The sequence below is a fragment of the Palaemon carinicauda genome, chromosome 29 (assembly GCF_036898095.1).
Source record: "Palaemon carinicauda isolate YSFRI2023 chromosome 29, ASM3689809v2, whole genome shotgun sequence".
In the NCBI taxonomy this organism is placed as follows: Eukaryota; Metazoa; Arthropoda; class Malacostraca; order Decapoda; family Palaemonidae; genus Palaemon; species Palaemon carinicauda.
In genome coordinates this window covers 42728357-42745856 of record NC_090753.1, presented here as the reverse complement: position 1 = coordinate 42745856, position 17500 = coordinate 42728357, and positions in this window count along the sequence as shown.

The window sequence follows — 17500 nt, the reverse complement described above, 5'->3', positions numbered from 1 at the left end:
ACAGCGATTAAACTCTAAGAATTAGAGAAATATCTTCAAGACTTCAAAATAAATAGCTGTAAAACCAGAGAATGATCTTCAAGACTTCAAAATAAAAGCTGTAATACCTGATAAAGATCTTCAAGAACTCAAAACTATCTACAAGAATCTACAATTTTGACTAAGTCCAACGGAAATGCTAACACCAACATATGTTAGTATACAAATTGAATCTTCAATCAACATCCTAGGAAACCCAAGGACTGGCGTTCAACAATTGCAAAACATATCCAGGAAGAACTACATTCAACAAGAAACTAGAACGAGACATCGCTAACAAAACATCAAGAGAGAGAGAGAGAGAGAGACGACGAGTCGACTTCATATAAAGCTAAGTACAGAGATATTGTATTCATTTCAGTTTGGGCAGTGAAGTGTAGTTATCACAAGTCGTTAGTCAATTATTACTGGGGTGAGTGAATTCCTAAACTTTGTTATAAGAAACTCCGAATTCTCATTTAGAATTTTTCTTTCTTTGTGCTAATTCCTTTTTCTTTCATAAACTCTTGGGGGGGAATGTATTGGGATTAGTAACATTGTTGGGAGAATTTTATTATACATATGCGTTTACGCAGTGGGCGTCTGTACTCATATAGATATTTTGATAGGATTGAAAGGGGTCAAAGAGATAGAAAAAAAAAATACAGCAGTCATGGCTCCTCCTGTCAGCCCTACCCCTGGACCTAGTGGTGTAGGCCAGGCTAATCCTCCTCCAATTGTGACGCTTGTAAATGCCAGGTCAGCAATCCTTCCTTTTCAAGGCCGTGTCAACGGGTTCTTGCCACAAAATGTGGAGTCATGGATTTCATCCGTTGATGCCCATTTAAATGCCAAACAAATCGTAGATCCTTTTGTACAATTACAAGAAGCTAAAAGTTTTATAGATTTTTCTAAGGGGGATGCGAGTGCGTATTTAAGAGGTGTTTCATTTCAGGAAGCAGTTACTTGGGATGATTTCAAAGTTAGGTTACGCGCGATCTATGGGGGTGAGGAAGCTTTGGATGTAGTGTTAACGTTACGAAATACACTTAATCAAGCCACTATGAATCGGCTTAATGTTGTTGAGAGAGCAGCTCTCATAGCTGATAGGCTTAACGAATATCAGGACATTTTAGGTAATTCCACTTGGGTTACTAACGATAATATCTCCGTGAAAGATTTTTTACGATTAATGTATTTAACTTGCATGACACTTATGTTGCCTGAAGCTTTAGTGCGGTGCTTTGATAAGAAGTTAATGCCTGCAAGTACGGAATTGGATGTCTATAAACAGATAAAGAAACACATGTCCAAGTGTCCAGATCTCGATCCCGTGTTAACTCAAGTTTTTGCTAAGAATGAAACAAAACCGCAAACAGTGAACGTAATTAACAATCCAGTAGCGGGAGTGACGTGTTACAACTGCAAACGTCAAGGTCACATAAGCGCAGACTGTAGAACGAAATTTTGTTCAGTTCACAACACAGGATCACATTCTTATAGTCAATGTTACGCGCGTAAGACACAACAATATCCTAGAAATACACAGTCAGTTCCATATGGAAATAAAAAGAAAAATCCTCATTTTAACAATAAGAAGAAACAACAAAATGTCAATGCAGTTCAGAGTCCGAAACAAACAAACACTTCTTCAAATATCGCTGAGCCTGGGCCGTCAAACCAGACCTCGCAAAGTCAGCCTAATTTTCAGAATGTGCAGAGCAAAGCAAATACCACATAGGTAACTCTAGAGGGGAAGAGAGTGATGTTGGGTCAAGGTCATTTATGTCAACATCAATAGTATTGAATAATCAATTTAATGTTTTATCAGATAATTGTGAGACAATAGATTTTCCTATGAAACACACGGCCGAATTAAGTAAAACAGTGCATGCTCCCGTAGATTTGCAACGAATTCATACAATAATAAGCCAAAATGAGTTACGGCCAACCTTATATGCTGTAAATTTAGAACACAAATCCTTTACGTTATTTTTTGACTCTGGTAGTCCACGTAATATTATGGATTTGAAGACGCATCATTTGTTGTTTTCGAACTTTCCGATTGAAAAATCAGGAATCAGACTTTCAGGTATAGGAAATAATGAATTGAACGTCATAGGCATAACTCATATTCAGTTCAGAGTCGGTAATCGCACGTTTGCCGATACATTTGTTGTTGTGAAAAACATTAATATGTATCCAGCTGTAATTATAGGATACCCATCTATGGGAAATCAAAACATTATCTTAGCTCCTGCAAAGCACGGCGTGTATATCAAAGGGAAATTCTATAAGTCTTCTAATACTTTAAAGTCAGTTTTGGATAAAAAGGAGACGACAAATGTAACCGTAACGTACGTTGAAGAACCAATAACTTGTCTCACTAATAAAGAAATAATATACGCGACCCAGCAGAATTCTCGTTCACCCGTAATATCATCTTGCACGCAATATATCGAACCAAACATACCTTCGAATTTAATAGTGCAAATAAAGAAAACACTACCGGGATCTGAAATATTAATCCTTTCCGATACTTTGAAAACCAACGGATTGTCTGTCACACAAGCTATTTATACAGTAGGCTCACATCAGCAATGTAATATCGAAGTCTGTAATCATTTAAATAACACTTTAGTAATTCACAAAAATCAACATATCTTGGATGTAGAAGTTTATAAACATCGTATTCTTACCGTTGCTGAAATCAATCACTCTCAATCAGTTGCGGATGAATCCCTTTTACGATCTATTAAAAATAAAATCAGTAAGGACATTCAAGACGAAGAAATTCAGCAGAAAATTTTTGAACTTTTAAATAAATATACAGATGTCTTTTCCACTACGGATGGATCCTTAGGAAAAACAGATGTGATTGAGCATCAAATAAGGTTAAAAGACAAACAGAAAATTATATATGTACCCTCGTACAGACTCCCTATGAAATTCCAGAATGAAATAAATGATGAAGTAGGTAAAATGTTAGAGGAAGGAGTCATTAGAAAATCAAATAGCCCTTATAATTTTCCTTTAATAGTTGTACCGAAAAAAGATCGAACATGGCGTATCTGCGTCGACTTTCGTCGTCTAAACGAGGAAACGATCCCTGATCGATTCCCAGTGCCATGTACTGACAATATTTTGTCTTTATTAGGTCAGAATAAATATTTTACCAGTTTGGACTTACTTAAAGGCTTTCACCAGATATCATTAGAAGAAGATAGTATCCCATACACAGCCTTCAGCACAGCCAGGGGACATTATGAATTTTTACGGATGCCTTTTGGTTTACGTTGTGCTCCTATAACATTTACAAGAATGATTAACATAGTGTTTGGAGACTTGTTAGGGGATATATTGCATGCCTATATGGATGATCTTGTAATCTTTTCCAACACCTTAGAAGAACATCTACGTAAGTTAGAACTAGTACTACAGAGATTAAGACAACATAACTTAAGGGTAAAGATTAGTAAGTGTGAATTTTTCAAAACAGAATTAATATATTTGGGTTTCATGGTGTCAAGCCAAGGTCTTAAAGTAGTCCATGATAAGGTGTCGGCTATACGTAATTTTCCCATACCTACTAATGTCAAGGGAATACAGCAATTTCTGGGTTGTAGTGGATATTACAGGCATTTTATACGCAACTATTCAATAATAGCCGCTCCTTTAACTGATCTTACGAAGAAGGGCGTAGATTTCATATGGTCTGAGCAACATCAACAGGCGTTTAATACTTTGAAAGATGAACTGTGTAGTTCTCCTATCTTAAAATTTCCTGACTTCGGTAAGGAATTCTTCATTGCAACAGACGCCTCAGACTTAGGAGTAGGAGGGGTATTGCTTCAGCAATATGATAAACAGTTTTTCCCGATAGCTTTCTATTCTCGAAAATTGAGAACTTCCGAAAGTAAGTATGCAGTAATAGACAAGGAAGGACTAGCTATTGTTAATTCGCTAGTGCATTTTAAGTTCATAATTTACGGTTATCCCGTTAAGGTTCTTACTGACCATAAACCACTAACAGAGTTCTTTAAAGGCTTCAATCACAGCCCTAAACGAACTCGGTGGCATTTAATCATTCAAGATTTTGGCGCAAGAATCAGGTATTTACCTGGGAAAGCAAATATCATTGCGGATGCATTATCACGCAACCCCGTGTCATCTTGTACGGAGTCTTTAGCTGAATTAATAGATATATCAACATCCATGCCTATTGTAAAAACAATATCTGAACAAGAAGATTTAGGCTGGAGTGCTGAGTTGTTACAGACTGAGCAAAGGAAAAGAAGTGAGGAAAAATTTAATTTTGCGACTAAAAGTTTTCTTTTTAATACAGGAGTAATTACATATATTTTTTCTCGTTACAGGTTTCCAAGATGAATTTTTTGTTGTTGGGAGTGATATTGTTCGCTCAGACATTTTTTTCGTATGGGATGAGTTCTAAGACTAAGAATATATATTTTAAATATGGCAATATAGTTGAAAGACAAGAAGACATTTTTATTACGTCAACCAACGTAATTGTCGAAGTGCATATGGAAGCAATTTTTCTTCAAGAGAATGATGTCACTAGCTTAAGAACCGCCATTTCAAGGTTTTCTGCATCATTGGATGAGTTGCATAGGAGACATTTTCATTTGACTACTAAGAGTTTGCTTGGATCAACATTAAAAGTTGCAGAGATGCTATCTGATGACTTGAAAAATAAGACTGGAGAGACAGGATCTTTGGCTTATGACCTTTTGATGTGGACTGTAGGACACGAACAAAAAGAAAGACGGAATCCGTTCATTTATGCTGCATTAAGCATCTTTGGGTCTGTTGCAAGTTTAGGTTTAGGACTTTCCAATCGTCTTAAAATTAGTAATCAAAATAAGAAAATTGAGTTCTTGACTCATAAAGATGAATTGATTATGTCAGAACTAAGGGATCAGTTAGCTTCAATCAATAAAATTATGGATTTGTTAAATGAACATTCAGATAATATCGTTCAAATTATGGAAGTACAGGATTTGTTAGCAACATTAACGTATTATGATTCAAAGATAGATCACATACATAACAGAATTGCACATTTCATTGAGAAATCCAAGGATTATGTAGAAGCTATCACGTTAGCAACTAAAGGTGTATTGTCGCCCCATTTGTTGCCTATACGTTACTTAAAATTAGTTCTGGAGAACGGAAGGGATAAACTAGGCTATGTTCCTTTGTTAGACGAACATAGGTTAGAATTTTATTACAGCCTAATTACAGTAAACGTAGATAATAACAAGATTAGGATTACAATTCCCTTTGATTCTTCTGATGCCTGGCAATCTTACAGGATATCACCATTTCCGACTTTCATGACGAATCACTCAAATCCAGTAATATCCAGTTTGACAGGACACGTATTGATTTCCCCAGACAAGGAAACATATACGGTCATTAAAGACTTAAATCAATTAACTCACTGTTCAGACGCAATGGATAGAAAAATATGTACAGCTGACTCATTTGAATTCCGTAAAAACTTGATGGATTCATGCGAGTTAGGTATAGTGCTAGACGGTGCTCTCTCCCATACAAGTGAAAATTGTCTGGATAAGCTTTATCCCTTTGACAATAAAGAATTCAATTGCAGACTAAATAATGGCTCGTGGATACGATACGACAAGGACGGCTTCAATGTATCATGCCCTGACGGATCCACATCCTTCAACCACATCTTCGTCGCAGTAGATGGCTGTATCGGGACTTCCCCGAATTCCATGGTGACTGGTCTACGGACAATCATCAGAGAACGAGCTTACTTCGCGAACTTCACGTGGACCTCTACAATGCCCGCACTTCCTCTCCCCTACAAGGGAAGTGTGGCAAAGCGGTTGATGAAACTTACCGAAAAGGACCACCTGTCACCGACTTACAAAGAGATTCTTCACCCTATATTACTGGCTAGTTGGTTTGTAACGGTGATAATTTTTATCGCCGTGAACATCCTTGTTTGGCGTAGGTTACGGCACAGCAAGCAGCTACAAAGGAACGAGTTGAATAGCCCTGACAATACCCCCTACTTGATCCAGTTCAAAGCTGTATGAGTGGCCACCTCATTCGCTAAGGGAGTAATTTGTCAGGAAGATGTTTGTATGAAAAGCTGATTAGTACGCTAGTGATATGTAATTAAAGAAATTCTCTACATTTGCATTGTTAAAAATACATTTGAAATAACATTTAAAAAAATAAATAAAATAAAAAAGGATATAAATCATTTTTTTCTCTCGGCATCTAATAAAAATATATAAGCCGGAATGTTAAAAAAGAAAAGAGAGAAAAAAAAAAATATAAGATATATAACAGAATCTATGGGCATCTAATAAAATGTATCAGCCCTATATATAAATATATATATATATATATGTACGAAACCGTGGTACGTGTACGTACCAGGAATTCGTATTTGTGCACTAAAAATTGAGTATCTTGTTTCTGACAAAGGTAACAATTATTCTTTATCAAGTTACCGAATCATTTGTAAGTCAGAATTTATTTTGTTTTTTGGTACCATGTAATCATTTGCTAGCAATGTACCATATATATGATCTTGGTTTTATCATGCATTTTTCTTTTTGCTTTGGTAATATCTTTTTTGTATGCATTATTGTTATTGTTTTTTGATGTGCCTATTTGGACATTCGTCCTCAGTTGGATATAGCTAATGTTAAACAAAGAATAATACGTATGTCCAGTCACACCTAGTAACCATGTTTCGGCTTGTTGTTAAATTTTTGTAAAAAAAAAAAAAAATTTGAGATAGCTGGCCGAGCTAATGTAATAGTTAGAATAGTAATATTACATGTTTAAAACAAATGACGTAATATGTCATGTTGGTTGGAAGAGCTAACCGTGAGATTTGCTGTAGTCATTCAAATTGTAAGCAGGATGTATACTGCTAAGTTGCCATTCTTTCTTAATGTCAACACATTGTCTCTTCGTGTGAAAGTTTGTGACGTCACCGGATGCAGGTGTCTTCCGATTCCGTCACTTAGCTAAATTAAAGCAAGTATACGATATTTGGGATATCGGTAATTTGTTCAGTTCATATCTAAACTTCACCAGAATTGGTCATGTGGACCAACACAGCTTCCTCCAGTGATGGAGATGTTTAACTCAGTTGTTTATTCACAATAAAACTTAAAAACCATTAAGATGTATTCAGTAAACCATTTAAATACATCTGAAACAACTCATACTCAAATGTGTGCTTAAGACAGTAGCACACCAATATATATATATATATATATATATATATATATATATATATATATATATATATATATATATATATATATATATATATATATATATATATATATATATACATAACACCTGCTCTGCATGTTCCTCTGTTTAATGTGACGAATGCCAAGAGGTTAATTCCAAAGTTCACACTGTGGCGGGATGTCACAAAAACAACCCCCACACACTTGAATCACTCTAACTGACAAATTTCTCCTCAATAAAAGCTTTCCCCTTACGTTATCAACAGCGGGATTCTTGGACAAAAAGGACATAAAAACAAAGCATAACCTTAAAGCTATATTTCTTACAACTAAAATGCTTAATATGAACCATCCATATTCAAAATATCACTTAAAACTAGTCGAAAACATAATACTAAATATACAAAAACCGTAACAGCATTCAAATAAACCAAAAAACCTAAGAAAAACTTAAAATTAACAGCACACCAACACCAAAATAAATATATGTGTTCATATATATTATGAGACACCAACACTGTCGTCCACCCACAAGCCGAACTGTCTTTCATGGCACACTACCACAGCTTTGTGGTTAACAATCCACTGTGTGGAAATTTGCCTAAACTACCTCCCTTACTGGGGTCCTGGATATCAAGGTAATATATATAAATATATATATATATATATATGTAAATATCACCCACGAAATGCATTTAATACCGAATTCTATCTTGGGAAATACATATCCACTTGGAATTCATTTTATGGTAACAGCTTCCGGCCGGGTGGTGATTCGAACCACCACTAGTACGGCTAGAAACTATGCTTGGCAGGGACCCTACCGACTCAGCTATCAAGAGAGACTAAAAGTTTATGACAAGTCCCCCTACATATTCCTGTCGAATTCAGGATTCTGTTCATAGACTTGAAATAGACCCATCTCCACCATGATAGCTGAATCGTGAGTTTGCAACACGTGGTTATTTTAATGAACATAAATCACAAGCACACGTGATTTTAATTAATGTAAATATCACCAACGAAATGAATTTAATACCGAATTCTATCTTGGGAAATACATATCCACTTGGAATTCATTTTATGGTAACAGCTTCCGGCCGGGTGGTGATTCGAACCACCACCTGTACGGCTAGAAACTATGCTTGGCAGGGACCCTACCGACTCAGCTATCAAGAGAGACTAAAAGTTTATGACAAGTCCCCCTACATATTCCTGTCGAATTCAGGATTCTGTTCTTAGACTTGAAATAGACCCATCTCCACCATGATAGCTGAATCGTGAGTTTGCAACACGTGGTTATTTTAATGAACATATATCACAAGCACACGTGATTTTAATTAATGTAAATATCACCCACGAAATGCATTTAATACCGAATTCTATCTTGGGAAATACATATCCACTTGGAATTCATTTTATGGTAACAGCTTCCGGCCGGGTGGTGATTCGAACCACCACCTGTACGGCAAGAAACTATGCTTGTGATATATGTTCATTAAAATAACCACGTGTTGCAAACTCACGATTCAGCTATCATGGTGGAGATGGGTCTATTTCAAGTCTATGAACAGAATCCTGAATTCGACAGGAATATGTAGGGGGACTTGTCTTAAACTTTTAGTCTCTCTTGATAGCTGAGTCGGTAGGGTCCCTGCCAAGCATAGTTTCTAGCCGTACAGGTGGTGGTTCGAATCACCACCCGGCCGGAAGCTGTTACCATAAAATGAATTCCAAGTGGATATGTATTTCCCAAGATAGAATTCGGTATTAAATGCATTTCGTGGGTGATATTTACATTAATTAAAATCACGTGTGCTTGTGATATATGTTCATTAAAATAACCACGTGTTGCAAACTCACGATTCAGCTATCATGGTGGAGATGGGTCTATTTCAAGTCTATGAACAGAATCCTGAATTCGACAGGAATATGTAGGGGGACTTGTCATAAACTTTTAGTCTCTCTTGATAGCTGAGTCGGTAGGGTCCCTGCCAAGCATAGTTTCTAGCAGTACAGGTGGTGGTTCGAATCACCACCCGGCCGGAAGCTGTTACCATAAAATGAATTCCAAGTGGATATGTATTTCCCAAGATAGAATTCGGTATTAAATGCATTTCGTGGGTGATATTTACATTAATTAAAATCACGTGTGCTTGTGATATATGTTCATTAAAATAACCACGTGTTGCAAACTCACGATTCAGCTATCATGGTGGAGATGGGTCTATTTCAAGTCTATGAACAGAATCCTGAATTCGACAGGAATATGTAGGGGGACTTGTCATAAACTTTTAGTCTCTCTTGATAGCTGAGTCGGTAGGGTCCCTGCCAAGCATAGTTTCTAGCCGTGCAGGTGGTGGTTCGAATCACCACCCGGCCGGAAGCTGTTACCATAAAATGAATTCCAAGTGGATATGTATTTCCCAAGATAGAATTCGGTATTAAATGCATTTCGTGGTTGATATTTACATTAATTAAAATCACGTGTGCTTGTGATATATATTCATTAAAATAACCACGTGTTGCAAACTCACGATTCAGCTATCATGGTGGAGATGGGTCTATTTCAAGTCTATGAACAGAATCCTGAATTCGACAGGAATATGTAGGGGGACTTGTCATAAACTTTTAGTCTCTCTTGATAGCTGAGTCGGTAGGGTCCCTGCCAAGCATAGTTTCTAGCCGTACAGGTGGTGGTTCGAATCACCACCCGGCCGGAAGCTGTTACCATAAAATGAATTCCAAGTGGATATGTATTTCCCAAGATAGAATTCGGTATTAAATGCATTTCGTGGGTGATATTTACATTAATTAAAATCCCGTGTGCTTGTGATATATGTTCATTAAAATAACCACGTGTTGCAAACTCACGATTCAGCTATCATGGTGGAGATGGGTCTATTTCAAGTCTATGAACAGAATCCTGAATTCGACAGGAATATGTAGGGGGACTTGTCATAAACTTTTAGTCTCTCTTGATAGCTGAGTCGGTAGGGTCCCTGCCAAGCATAGTTTCTAGCCGTACAGGTGGTGGTTCGAATCACCACCCGGCCGGAAGCTGTTACCATAAAATGAATTCCAAGTGGATATGTATTTCCCAAGATAGAATTCGGTATTAAATGCATTTCGTGGGTGATATTTACATTAATTAAAATCACGTGTGCTTGTGATATATGTTCATTAAAATAACCACGTGTTGCAAACTCACGATTCAGCTATCTTGGTGGAGATGGGTCTATTTCAAGTCTATGAACAGAATCCTGAATTCGACAGGAATATGTAGGGGGACTTGTCATAAACTTTTAGTCTCTCTTGATAGCTGAGTCGGTAGGGTCCCTGCCAAGCATAGTTTCTAGCCGTACAGGTGGTGGTTCGAATCACCACCCGGCCGGAAGCTGTTACCATAAAATGAATTCCAAGTGGATATGTATTTCCCAAGATAGAATTCGGTATTAAATGCATTTCGTGGGTGATATTTACATTAATTAAAATCACGTGTGCTTGTGATATATGTTCATTAAAATAACCACGTGTTGCAAACTCACGATTCAGCTATCATGGTGGAGATGGGTCTATTTCAAGTCTATGAACAGAATCCTGAATTCGACAGGAATATGTAGGGGGACTTGTCATAAACTTTTAGTCTCTCTTGATAGCTGAGTCGGTAGGGTCCCTGCCAAGCATAGTTTCTAGCCGTACAGGTGGTGGTTCGAATCACCACCCGGCCGGAAGCTGTTACCATAAAATGAATTCCAAGTGGATATGTATTTCCCAAGATAGAATTCGGTATTAAATGCATTTCGTGGGTGATATTTACATTAATTAAAATCACGTGTGCTTGTGATATATGTTCATTAAAATAACCACGTGTTGCAAACTCACGATTCAGCTATCTTGGTGGAGATGGGTCTATTTCAAGTCTATGAACAGAATCCTGAATTCGACAGGAATATGTAGGGGGACTTGTCATAAACTTTTAGTCTCTCTTGATAGCTGAGTCGGTAGGGTCCCTGCCAAGCATAGTTTCTAGCCGTACAGGTGGTGGTTCGAATCACCACCCGGCCGGAAGCTGTTACCATAAAATGAATTCCAAGTGGATATGTATTTCCCAAGATAGAATTCGGTATTAAATGCATTTCGTGGGTGATATTTACATTAATTAAAATCACGTGTGCTTGTGATATATGTTCATTAAAATAACCACGTGTTGCAAACTCACGATTCAGCTATCATGGTGGAGATGGGTCTATTTCAAGTCTATGAACAGAATCCTGAATTCGATAGGAATATGTAGGGGGACTTGTCATAAACTTTTAGTCTCTCTTGATAGCTGAGTCGGTAGGGTCCCTGCCAAGCATAGTTTCTAGCCGTACAGGTGGTGGTTCGAATCACCACCCGGCCGGAAGCTGTTACCATAAAATGAATTCCAAGTGGATATGTATTTCCCAAGATAGAATTCGGTATTAAATGCATTTCGTGGTTGATATTTACATTAATTAAAATCACGTGTGCTTGTGATATATGTTCATATATATATATATATATATATATATATATATATATATATATATATATATATATGTATATATATATATATATATGTATATATATATATATATATATATATATATATATATATATATATATATATATATATATAATTTATATATATATATATATATATATATATATATATATATATATATATATATATATATATATATATATATACATGTATATATATATAAATTATATATATATATATATATATATATATATATATATATATATATATATATATATATATATATATATATATATATATATATATATATATATATATATATATATATATATATATATATATATATACATATATATATATATATATATATATATATATATATATATATATATATATATATATATATATATATATATATATAAAACTCCTCGTTAACATGAGTTTTGGTGACCCTATTTTGAATCTACACGAGTTCAAATTTACTGATATATATTATGTTAATACAAAATATCCTATGTTCTGAGAATTGAATTTTTCGCCTAAGAGAGAGAGAGAGAGAGAGAGAGAGAGAGAGAGAGAGAGAGAGAGAGAGAGAGAGATCTTAATAAAAATCTATATAAGTTTACAAACAAATGAATTTTAGTTTTTAATATAATACTAAAAAATGTAATGTAATTTTACGAATAAATGTACATCCATATTTGTAAATTATGTTTACAATTTGGTATGTTTACATTATATCGCAGCTCTTTACTTGTGAATGTTATTTGCTCTAAAATAGTATAGAATAGAAGATTTTGTAAGTTTAGATAACAAATCCAGTTATAAAAAATAAAAAAAATTTATTGTTATAGTCAACAATATCTATATTCAATATATTTACATATGTATGTAGGTGGCTGTGAATTGTCAGTGCCAACTGCTGATTCATCTCTTGTTCTTGTTGTTTGACACGCATTTTTATCAAGAAACTAGTCAAGAGTTCGTTGAACAGTGTTAATTTTTTCAAGGATTACGTGATAGTAATCAAAGTCATATCAATATAATACTCTGTTAACTATAAGTGATCATAATCGTGATACCGTCAGGACCTAGAAAACAGCTGGTATCAAAACAAAAATAACTACAATTTGCAGTTACTGTTTATTAAAATACATCTGGAATTCATAATAGAAAAGTACAAAAATTATTAATCAAAGCTCAGATAACATCGAAAACCTGGATTACTTTGGACATCTTTCATATCATATACGTTATGTTGTCGGCTAAAGCTACAGATAAGCTGACGAAATTGAATGATTCTTTAATCCCTCCCCTTGATCGAGCATTGATTTCACCAATGTAAAAGTTTATAAAGTGTTTAGTATTTATCTAACAATTTCTAAACCGGCAAAGATTTCTGTTAAATCTGTTTTATGTGTGTTTAATAAGGCACGTGTGAGAGAGAGAGAGAGAGAGAGAGAGAGAGAGAGAGAGAGAGAGAGAGAGAGAGAGAGAGAGAGAGAGAATATATTCATATGACAACTAATAATAATAATAATAATAATAATAATAATAATACTGTCTGGCCAGACAGTACTACATTGGATCCTTCTCACTGGTTACGGTTCATTTTATCTTTGTCTACACATAAACCGAATAGTCTGGCCCATTCTTCACATATTCTCCTCTATCCTCATATACATGACAACACTGTGATTACCAAACAAATGTTCTTCACCCAAGGGGTTACTGCACTGCAATTGTTCAGTGGCCACTTTCTTCTTGCTAAGGGTAGAAGACTCTTTAGCTTTGGTAAGCAGCTCTTCTAGGAGAAGGACACTCGAAAATCATACCATTGTTCTCTAGTCCTTGGTAGTGCCATAGCCTCTGTACCTTGGTCTTCCAATGTCTTGGGTTAGAGTTCTCTTGCCTAAGGGTACACTCGGGCACACTATTCTATCTCGTTTCTCTTCCTTTTGTTTTTGTTAAAGTTTATATAGTTCATATAGGATTTATTTATTTTAATGTTACTCCTCTTGAAATATTTTTTTTTCTGTTTCCTTTCCTCACTGGGCTATTTTCCCTGTTGGAGCCCCTGGGCTTATAGCATCCTGCTTTTTCAAGTAGGGTTGTAGCTTAGCATTTAATAATAATGATAATAATAATAATATTATTAATAATAATAATAATAATAATAATAATAATAATAAGATTATGATTCATATAAATACTGTATATATATATGTGTATATATATATATATATATATATATATATATATATATATATATATATATATATATATATATATATATATATATATATATATATATATATATATATATACAGTATATATATGAATCATTATCTTATTATTATTATTATTATCATTATTATTATTATTATTATTATTATTATTATTATTATTATTATTATTATTATTATTATTATTATTATTATTATTATTATTATTACTTGCTAGGCTACAAACTAGCTGGAAAAGCAAGATGCTCTAAACCCAGGGACCCCAACAAGGAAAATAGACCAGTGTGGAAGGAAACAAGGAAAAATAAATTAATCTAATAACCTTAACAACATTAGAAAAAATATTTTCTATATAAACTATAAAAAGCTTAGCGAAACAAGAGGAAGATAAATTATATAAAGTAGTGTGCCCGAGTGTACCCTCAAGAAAAACTCTAACCCAAGACAGGGGAAGACCATAGCAGAGAGGCTATGGCGCTACCCAAGACTGGAGAACAATGGTTTTATTTTTTAGTGTCCTTCTCCCAGAAGAGCTGCATACCATATCTAAAGAGTCTCTTTTACTGTTACTAAAGGGGAACTAGTTACTGAACAATCACAGTCCAGTGGTTAATCCCTTGGGTGAAGAAGAATTGTTTGGTAATCTCGGTGTTTCACGTGTATGAGGACAGAGTAGAATCTATAAAAGAAATTATGTCTGACTATTCAGTGTATGTGTAGGCAAGGGGGAAAGTGAACCGTAACCAGAAAGAATCATCCAATGTAGTACTGTCTAACCAGTCAAAGGTCCCTCTAACTCTCTATCAGTAGTATTTCAACGAGTGGTTGGTTATCTTTCTTTCTTAAAACAGATCTATATCTTTTTTGTATCCCAGTCTACTAATCTCTATAAACGTAGATATGAAAAATTTACGTGCCCTAGTATATCTATCTCTAAATAAAACTACTATAAATGTTATGAAGTATGTCTATCTAGTTATCTATTTACGGAAATTAGAGGGTTTAAGCCTATATATAATTTATTTCAATTGTCACATTACATAAAATCCTTAAAAAGAATGAACGTTACATTTCATAAAGTACGTGAGTATGAAAACATCGACCTAAAATGAAGATTATCTTATTCATACAACTCAGATTCGAGTCACGTAATTCTTTCATTTGGTGGTAATTATTTCCCGGAATGAGAAATTGTTAGTCTTTTATGGTTATATATTATTTTAATAATTGTATTCTTTAGGATCAGTAATTTATTTATTTGTTATTTTTTAAAACATTTATTTCGTATACCTCTACTTATCCATAGAGTATTTGAATAGAAGTCTTGACATGGTTGAATACTCAGCATGAAGATAATACTAAATAAGCAAAACTTTTTCAGCCAATATTTAGATAAGATTTGAAAAGTCAGTAAACCAGATTAGGTGAATTCCCCAAAGAAGAAGAAAAGAATTTTGCAACAGGACGAAGTAAAAAATAAAATAAACGTCCAAAAAATGTAAACTTCAAATGGAAGATGTTCATCAACATCAGAATGCAAGTGATGTCTCGGAGGAAAAGAAATTAAAACTTGCCAGAGGTAAAAACAGGAATGCCAAAAGCTAGGGAATAATTGGAAGTGGTGGAATGGATGGTGATGAAGAGAGACAAAGAGAAAGGGTGGATGGTAATATGTTAGGAGAAATGGATTTGAGAAGGAATATGAAACACTCTTATGAGTAAAATGAAAAAAAAAGACAGGGAGCAAAAAGAAAGACATTAAGAAATATTAACTTCCTAACAGAGGCGCAAGAACAGGAAAGAAATAAATGCAAAATATATGGTAAATTAGAAGAGAAAAACTTGAATAATAAATACTTTTTATAAACAGGGAAATTGGAAAGTAAACAATAAAAACAAATAAAAAATAACTGAACATTGGAACAAAGAAAATTGGGAAACGGAACAGCAAAAAATAAAACGTACTAATTAAGTCTTATGTCACTTCAAAAAAAAAAGGGGGACGGGGAATTCTCTTTCTTCGAATTAATTTTGTTTTTTTGTGCACATTCTTTGTTCATTTTAATTTCCCAGGTGTCCAATAATAATAATTTATTCATTTATAGTAGTTCTCTGTCGTATATTTAGCTAGAAAAGCAGTCTGAGAATGCAGACCTCACCACGGCACCAGGAAACCTGATTGCCTTTCCCAGAATCAATTTAGACCGTAAGCGTATTTGATATCTATGTGACAACCATGTACGAACTTTATATTAAGGTTAGGGTTAGGTCGGTCGAGCTTTTGCTCTACCTTTACCTTGGCCTTTGACCTAAGACTCAAAATTTACTCACTGCCACGTCTCAACATATCAATTATTCCGTGAAAGCTTCACTATTGTATGAGTAAAATTGTAGCCAGGAAATTGTTTACAAACAAATAAAAAGACTAACGGACAAACAGAGACAGAAACATAATCTCCTTCCTACTTCGTTGACGGAGGTAGAAAAAAATAAATAAACCTTCAACAATGAAAGGAAAATAATTATATATATCCTTTTTCATGCAACATATATATTTTGGAATATTTAAAAGCCATTTCTTGGATATATCTGGTTCTCTGCGAAATGCCTTCCTGCTTGCTTGAGTTCTTTGCTCCTTGCTTCCCTCTCTAAATACTGCCACTGGAACGATCACGGAGACTACATTATCGTGACCTGCCCACCTACGGTTAAGGGCATGTTTAAAATTTGGCTTTTTATGTATAATTAAAATTTCTTATATAATCATTCTATATCGATTAGTAATGTTCTTCCATAAGAAAAAAAAACAGCAAACAATCTTAAATCCTTCCTTATTATTGAAATAATTGCCGCATAACAGAGGTAATTTTTATTTACAAGTAATCTCTTTACGTCTTAACCCATTGACCGAGTTAACTATCCTTTTATAATTTAACACAAATTTGTCAAGATTGTTCTTAGTAAAGACTTCTTCCTATTTTAGTTTCTTTCCCATCCACCGGGAAATCTGAAGAAATTTCACAAGCAAACAACTAAAAACTAAAAACTGATTGGATGACGTATTTCAAAATCGATGTTATGGGTACACTATTCAGCAAAATCGTTTGAAACAGAACCCATTTCTAATCTAGGTCTCTTCTATTCAGACATTCCGCCAAAACAAAGATGTTTGACTTGAGCAGGTGCAAATCTGTCCAGGTGATGCCCCGTAACACTGGGCACTATCCCCTTGATGACGATAACCTGAAGGACGTTGGTGTTCACGTAGCCTCTGATGATCATCCCGAAGCAATCCTAGCGGAAGTCATGCTATCCCCCTCCGGGCGGCGAATTTTTTTTCCCCCAAACAGTTCTGCAGATTGGGGCGGGACTTCGTGCGCAGAAAACAGATCATAGAGTCCTTTCAATACACGTCATCAAACTTCCGGTCCGCCATC